This window comes from Mytilus californianus, unplaced genomic scaffold (assembly GCF_021869535.1).
Source record: "Mytilus californianus isolate M0D057914Y unplaced genomic scaffold, xbMytCali1.0.p SCAF_2, whole genome shotgun sequence".
NCBI lineage: Eukaryota > Metazoa > Mollusca > Bivalvia > Mytilida > Mytilidae > Mytilus > Mytilus californianus.
In genome coordinates this window covers 136,611,028-136,619,691 of record NW_026262668.1, presented here as the reverse complement: position 1 = coordinate 136,619,691, position 8,664 = coordinate 136,611,028, and the positions used below count along the sequence as shown (strand labels likewise).

The following is an 8,664-nucleotide window of genomic DNA, read 5'->3' as shown; positions in this document are numbered from 1 at the left end:
GTTCTAAAGTTTTGTTACTTAGTGCTTTTTTAGTCGTACTGTTACAGACCCATCAAATGTTTTGGGGGTACAGTGGTTGAATTATTCTCAGATAATAAACTTGATAATTTAATTGCCAATGAAAACATAAAACGATTACTAAATTCTTTCATAGATACACATATTTGGTTTGGAATTTTGGTTTTACTTGTAGAATTCTTATTACTTACAGGATATCAAATCCTAATTTAACCATATTATAAGCGTGGTAACATGGGAGTTTTTACTGGGTTGATGCTACTGCTGATTGACACTATGTCTCTGAGAATATCAGTAGCCCAGTAGTCAGCACTTTTGTGTTGACATGAAATATCATTTAAAAATCATACCACATTTTTTTTTATTAAGTAAAACACAAGGTACATGAAGGTATGTTAAGATTGCCAAAGTTTTATTTATTTTTACCAACACCTGCAAGCTAGCTGTAATTGACCGTACGCCATTTTCAAAAAGGTCAGTGATGTATTATGGTATTTGTACTCCTCCAGGGCACTGCAAATATAAAAAAAGGTAGTTTTATAAATGTGATGAAGCTATATCATGAAAGAGAAAAAGAATGTCGACTTTAGCCAGTACAATTTAATGGTGTGAGTACAACTGAAGGGATTATACTGATTTAGTGTAAAGGTATTAAACTCCGATGATTTCGCATTTTTACTTTCTGATTTAGTTTTCTGTGTAGTGTTTTGCAGACGTGAATTTCTTTTCGCTGTCTTTCGATTTTTGCCATGACGGTGTCAGTTTATTTTCGAACTGAGCCCCTTTTTACACATATTCAAAAGGGTATGACTTACTGAAACTTAAATATGAGTTCACTGATCAATTATTCACATACCTAGTAAATCTACTTCTGCATATCAATATGTAGATGTATGAATGATGGACCAATTAAGCAATATCCATATAGAGTCATTCACATAAAAGCACTATATCTTAAAAAAATAATTAACAATATGATATAAAATGTTCTGATTGAGCATAGTGATTGGCTTTAAGTTCGTTCCACAACCTGATTTGTTACATATATTAGAAAAAAATAACACTTTGACAAAATCTGAAAAATATCCCATCCCTAAGATGGATAAATGCATAGACAAAATATGGAAGGCAACATTTGAGCAACATGACGGGTGCCACATGTGGAGCAGGATCAGCTTACCCTTCCGATGCACCTGAGATCACTCCTGATTTTGATTGGGTTCGTGTTGCTCAGTCTAGTTTTTTATGTTGTATTTTGTATACTGTTGTTTATCTTTCCGTTTTTTGTTGTTGTTTGTTGCCTTTGTCTTTTAATGGGACGTAAGAGGTCTCAACTGTCTCATCAAGATTTCTGACTTTCTATCATAGCAAACTGGTAGTGTTTTTTAAAACCTCATGCTCATTTGCTGTTTTATTTTTTAAATTATTTGTATGTTTGTCAAATACATGCTTATCTAGGTAGGTTTTAATATCGAAATGGATGCAGTTTCTTAACTCCTTTATTAGAATCAGCTGTTTTAGATGTCGTAACTTCATCAAAAATTCTATATATTTTCATTTACATAAGTTTAGGAATCTAATTTTTTACAATTTCTTAAATTTGGTCTTTACTGTTTTTTTTTTGTACTGATTCCTAAGCTTTAAGAAATATTGTTTTAATAAAAAATATTTTGAACTATCTTTCTCTGGCTTTGCTAACAAAGACACTTTGTCTGTCTCTGGTTTTGCTAACACGGACAATTTGTCTTTATCTGGCGGGGCCTCGGTGGCCGAATGGTAAAAGTAGTCGAACTACTGTATCACTAGCCAGTCAACCCTGAGGTTGTTAGTTCGATTCCTGCACGGGGCAGGTGTACTCGACTGTAATCTTAATTGACTAGTATTGTCAGTTTTCCCACCGAAGGTCGGTGGTTCTCTCCGAGCACTCCGGCTTCCTCCACAAATAAAAACTGACCGCCACGAAATAGCACAATAGTGCTGAAAATGGCGTTAAACACCAATCAATCAATCAATCAATCGTTCTCAGGCTTTAATAACAAGGACACGTTGTCTTTCTCTGGCTTTGCTAATTGCTAACAAGGACATTTTGTAAAGTAAAGTCCAAGAAACCTTTTAAACAAAGTAAAAAACATATTTGTACACCTCTTTGTAATATTTGTTTTGTTGAGGTCTCACTGTGACTTTGAGATGAAGAACAGCAATAAAAGCGCTGTTCCTTTGCTCTTTGTATGTTTTTTGTTGTGCATTTACTGATTTTGCGTCATGGATGGATACCACATATCTTTTGTTTTTCTATTTAATTGCAATAATTGATATAGTTCTTTCTTTGTCTTCGTATGCTCCTTCTATTTAATCCTCTTAATTATAATTTTTGTACCCTTTGTTTTTCTTTATGTTTTGATTCAAGTTTTTAAGATTCAAATCTAGTTTCCTTTCTTTTTTCGCATTCACAATAGCTTGGCTTACCTCAAGCCTTGGTTGATTCTTCAGGTTCCAAAGTACGGTTTGTCTAATTTCAAGGCTTTCAATGTTCAAATATTTAAGACTGGTTTTATTGATGGCTGCACAATTTAGCGTTCCAAAAATGGTTTATTTTTTTCTTAGTTTCCTCTTTCCAGGCATTTTCTTTCGATATGTTTTTGTATAGATAACTGATAGAAGACAGATTATATAATTCAAGTATGCTAAATATTCAGCTGAAGAAACTTTTATTATTGTAATTACTAGTGACAAATGCTATTCATAACATCTCACAAAGATATCATGGAGTATAGAAGTGTGATTGTCTCTTGTGTATTTCAGCATCTATTGACAATGTTCCTAATGATAATAAGACAGCAGCATTTTATGTCCTCTCTGATAACGACTGCAGGTGCCTCTTATCTTCCCTGTGAATATATGGTCTTCTAGCTGATTTGATTCTTTCTTTAATGGTGAATTTTTTCAACCCTAACTGTTATCCTTATTCCTAGATGTTCAATACAATCTGTGTTTTTTCTTTTTCACCCCCCATAGTCCATTTGTAGTCAGTTTTTTTGCTTTGAGCAATCAAATATTTCAGTTTTGATTGGATGAATTTGATAATGGTGCTCTTTAGTATATCTGTCTATTAAATTTAACATTATTTGAAACTCATATTCATTGTTTGAAATAAGGACTATATCATCTGCACAAGTGTTCTCTTATATATATATGTCTCCCAAATGATATCCTAATGAGTTCTGCTCTCGATAAAAAAAAAATGTTTTTTTTTTATCGAAAAAGTGTATACTATATACGGTATGAACTATCAACTACAACTATGTCAATCTACCATCAACTACAAAAACTTTTTTGTTGTTGTCTTTGTCAAATTTACTATCAACTACAGCAACGTTTTTGTTGCCGTCTTTTCTTTGTTAGATTTATTTATATGGTTTTTTTTTTAATTTTATAGTCAGTGTTGTTATATGTCTGTGATGTATGTTTACAAAGTTTTAACTGCTGGGTCCCAATTATTGGCACACAAGCCTATTATGTCTGTTAGGGTTGCTAATCCAGTTTTGTCAATATAACGTATCTATAAACATATTTTCTTCGGAAAATGCCTGAACCAAGTCAGGAATATGACAGTTCTTTATTTACTCGTTCCGTTGGTTAATAACGTTTGATTTTGTCAGTTTTTATTGACTTCCCTCTTTTTTGAATTTACCTTCGAGTTCGGAATTTTTGCTGTACTTTTTCTATTTCTATCAATAGGTTTTATTGTACTAATATTTTGTATAAATGTATGGATACGTTTGGATAGTATTGTTTTTAATTTTTCCTATTTTACTGAAATCTATACATTTGTTAGTTGAAAAATATCAAATACCGGTGCTTTATCCGGGCCTCGTTAATATTAGTAAACAATATTTATACATCTGTTAGTATTTTTTAGTAGTATGCATAATTTTACATACTTAAAAAAAAAAATAATATATCATGTAAGTAAATTCAATAAGAAGATTTTTCATCAAGATTATCAAACATAATTATCTAATATAACTAATGCAGGTTATAAAAAAGATAAAGTTTGTGTTGTTTGAGGGTTAAAATGTAAAGATATATATTTTAAGTATGTCTGTAGATTTTTAGTAATCAAATAATGAAAAAAAAAAAAAAAAAAAAAAAAAAAAATAATAATGAAAGACAATTTTTAGGTTCGTTTTGGTTTTTTATTTGCACAAATGAATTATTTTGTATTTTATCATATAAGAGCCAATATATCACATGACAATCTATTTCAATACTGTAAATCTAAAGGCAAAGAAAGGAAAAACAACTTTTAGTTATGGAAATCAAACTGAAAACTTTCAATGAAAGATTAGACAAAGTATCTGATGGAAAAAATAATGATCTTTTAATAAAAAAATATGTATGCAGTAGGGGTGGGGATCTCGATAGTTTACAAGTTCTCAAACAGAAGGGGATGGGGTGACGCTGGGGATTCCCCCAAATTTTCATTTGATTTGTTTTATTGTCCCATACAAGTATATATATGGTTTAGGGGTGGGGATCGCGACCTTTTACAAGATAAAAGCACATTTTCAAATTCAAGGGGTGGGATGACCCCCCAGGGACTCACCCTATATTTTATTTGATTTGTTCTATTGTCCTGTTATTATTACTAAAGACCGTGTGTGTCTATCACTTACTGTTTTCAAGTAATAGTCATTTTGAAAATTGAAAAAAAATAAAATCCCATAGGGTTCTATAGTAAACCCCTCCCTTCTTTAGGCCCCTCAAAATACCCCTAAATAGACCCCAAGGCACAAACGAAAGATTGATGGCTCCGCTAGACATGTTAGTCTAACATTTTATGAAACCCTAAGTAAATCTGACAAGCGGTCCGAGTTGTCTTCTTTGACGGTCCGAGTGGACTCGGTCCGAATTGTCTCGGGGACGAGTTGTCCACATTTCTTAAAACATCCCATCAACGTCGATTTTCATCTTTGTCATTCATAAAACAACAACAACTAAATTTGGCAAGTTCAATGATGAACGGAATAATTTAATAAGAGAAAGGAATTTAAATGTGCATACATTTAATTGAAATTAATTGATTAATCACAATCTTCTTAAACGAAAAGAAGATCATGATAAACAAAACATACTTTATAACATCAGAATACTTACTAGCTTACGTTTCGTGTATGTTAAAATTACCGCCAACTTAGATTTAACATATTAGCCAGCTAGATAATAACAATAGCACTTTTTACACCATTCAGTGGGAAGAACACAAATCTAGGGTGATAGCATAAGGCAGCTTCACTGCCTAAAAATTTAGAAAAAGAACTATAGAGGATATATATTCGTTAAAAGCAAAAGAGGCCATGGTTAGGTCAAGAATAAAATGGGTCGAAGAGGGAGAAAAACATACTAAGTACTTTTTTTCCTTAGAAAAGAATAGACAAGTTAAAAATTCTATTAATAAATTATTGACAAAAAATGGTGAGGTTTACTGTAGATCAAAGTGAAATTCTAGATATAAGTAAAGTGTATTATAAATCTCTGTACAAAAGCACATGTCCTGAAACTGAAATTTTAAAGACATATATTGATAATACCCACATTAACCACTCTTTAACCCTTTGTGAAAGCAAACAAGTGGATGATATATTAACCATAGAGGAGTTAACATCTTCTATTTATAAGATGAAAATAAACAAAACTCCAGGCAAATATGGTTTAACTGTTGACTTATATCGACAATTTTAGCCAAAATCAAAGCATATTGTATTGAATGTGTCTAACGCATGTTATGATAAAGAAACTCTCTCTGACACCCAAAAGATTGGGATTATATCATTGATTTTCAAAAGAAATATCCTTTGTCCCTAGATAGTTACCGTCCAATCACTTTGTTGAATACAGATGTTAAACTTATTACATATACTTTAGCACAAAGACTTAAACAAATTCTACCCCTAATCATACACAGAGATCAAAATGATTATGTAAAAATCGCTATATAGGATTCAACGTACGTCAAATTCAAGATATTATTGATTATGCTGAAAACTTTAATATTGATGGAGCTATACTATTCATAGAATTTTCTAAAGCGTTCCACTCACTAGAATGGGACTTTATGCTGTAATCATTACACACATTTGGATTCAATGAGTCATTTCAAAAGTGTGTCAATTTTTATATCGTGATATAAAAGGATTAATTTAAAAAAAAGGGTGTATCTCTGAAACCTTTGGGATTCAACGGGGAATTAGACAAGGATGTCCCTTAAGCGCTTAATTGTTTGTATTATCAGTCGAAATACTGGCTTGTAGAATAAGTGATAATAATGATCTGAAAGGGATACAAATAAAAATTGATAAAAAACTCATAGCCTAAAAATCTCACAACTAGCAGAGGATACAACTCTCTTTTTAAGATCTAAAGATGAAATAAGACATGCACTAAATTTAATTGAAACTATTGGATCTTTCTCTGGACTTAAACTCAATAGAAACAAAACAGAAGGTATATGGCTAGGTAAACTTAAACATCGCAAAGATAAATTTGAAAGTATCAATTGGAAAGATAAAGTGAAAAGTCTTGGTATTTATTTTGGCTTTAACAGACGAGAATATGAAACACTTAATATAGATAAACAGTTTGAAAAATCAGAAAAAGTACTAAACGATTGGAAGAAAAGAAAATTGAGTATGATTGGAAAGATAACTATAATCAAAACACTAGTTTTTCCAAATATAACATATGTTGCTTCATTGATAAATCTAAGCAAAGAGACTGTAAGTCAATTAAAAAAAATCTTATTTAATTTTTAATGGGAGGGTGGTAGTGAGAAAGTTAAACGTTCAGTGTTAAAGAAAAGATTACATTGAAGGGGGACTGAAAATGACGAATATTGATGCATACATTGAGGCTATCAAAATAAATTGGGTTAAAAGATTAAATGATGAAACTTGTGCCAACTAGAAAATTATACCAACCTATTATTTCTGGGAGATTGGGGATAACAACTTTATATTTAAAATGAATCTTGGTTCTCATAAATCATTAGAAAACCTAAAACAATTACCTACTTTTTACTTTGAAATTTTGAAAAGTTGGATTAAAAAATGGAGGGGGGAAGACACTAGTATCTGATAATTATAGAGATATAAGAAAACAAGTTACACTGGGAAATCACCATATAAAGATTCATGGCAAAAGTTTATATTTTAGCCATTGGGTAAAAGAAAACATAATTTTTGTTAATGATGTAATTGATGATAAAGGAGAAATTTCTCATAAAGTATTAGATAAACTGAAAAAGAAACAAAACTGGATCGCTGAACTATGTACTCTTCGAAAAGCCTTACCCAAAAGTTGGAACGAAAAATTTAACAGTAATATATCAAAACATACTAAAATAACATAACACAATACATTAAAATGTTTTGTCATGGATTGTATTCCATGTATTACAATCTAGACAAACTTTGGTTTAAAGAAATTTATAATATTATAATCAGGTCTAATAAAGAGCTTCCAGTAGGTTTTTGCTCATGGAAAACCAACTATTCTGTGAAAATGTTAATTATTTTATAAAGAAAAATCTATCTTTTACTTCTCATTTTTTAAAAGATAATAGATTGAAAATGTTATGTTGGAAACTATTGCATAACATTTGAGCATCAACCATAATCTGTATCGTTGGAAAGTAGTTAATAGTGAAAACTATGAGCTATGTTTCAAATCTGATAACTACAACCATTCCTTCTTTGAATGCATATGGGTTAAAAACTATTGGACTTTATTCCACAAAATATTTATGTATTTTGATATTGGTCAACAAGTTTTTTGTCTTAAAAATCTTGCAATAGGATATAAAGTTGAAGATGTTGAATATAATATACTTAATCATATAATAACAATTGTTTGCTTTGTGATTTATAAATGCTTTTATTTATCAGAAAAGAGAACTAAATATGTGAATATGGTGTCAGTCCTAAAAAATGAAATTGAAACACAAATTTTATATCATCAGAAAAATTTATTTTTGAGAAAATTTCATGAGAGAATATTAGAAATTTGATTCTTTATCTCGTTTGTTTGCATTGGAATGGCTTAGTACCACAGTAAAAAATCATTGAAATAAAAGGAAGGAAAATGCTTATCAAGAACTACTCCTTTCTTCATTTTTGTTTAAATACCAGATCTCGTATATTATTCTATGTTTGAAGTAATTGAATGATAAGATATTATCTAAAAGACAATCGTAATAAATTCAATAAAACTGACCTTTCGATCCAAAAGATAAGAAACCATACTTTTACTTTCGTTTTTAAAATCAGAAACTAAAAGTTGAACAAAAGACGGTCAAAGATACGTTTTCTTTTTCATTGTATCTCAGTCGATATGCCACCAAAATGTATACGTGTTTGTAGAATTACACTGTAAATTGAAACTAACACGTAATAATATACAGATGTATAAGAAGTTTGCTTATGAAATCCCCTGGTTTTATTGGTAATTAACAATACAGGGAGGAACCTTAGTGCCATTGTTGTAACACCAAGGGACATTGTTAGCAACTATTAGTGAAATAAAATATCTGAAGTTGAAAAAAAGGCAATTCTATTTCTACTAGAATATGCAAACATACACATGGTAAAA

General features: G+C 30.6%; 1 long non-coding RNA gene across 2 annotated transcripts; it reads right to left on the bottom strand.

Annotated features, from left to right (window-relative positions):
• Positions 1-380: 380 nt before the first annotated feature.
• LOC127731149 (uncharacterized) lies at positions 381-8,334 on the bottom strand. Of its 2 annotated transcripts, XR_007995516.1 has the most exons (5): positions 8,290-8,334; positions 5,176-5,317; positions 2,485-2,669; positions 875-971; positions 381-531 (listed from the first exon to the last, which is right to left on the bottom strand). It is a non-coding gene; the product is annotated as an uncharacterized LOC127731149 (long non-coding RNA). The 2 variants fall into 2 exon arrangements; XR_007995517.1 differs by lacking the exon at positions 875-971.
• Positions 8,335-8,664: the final 330 nt, after the last annotated feature.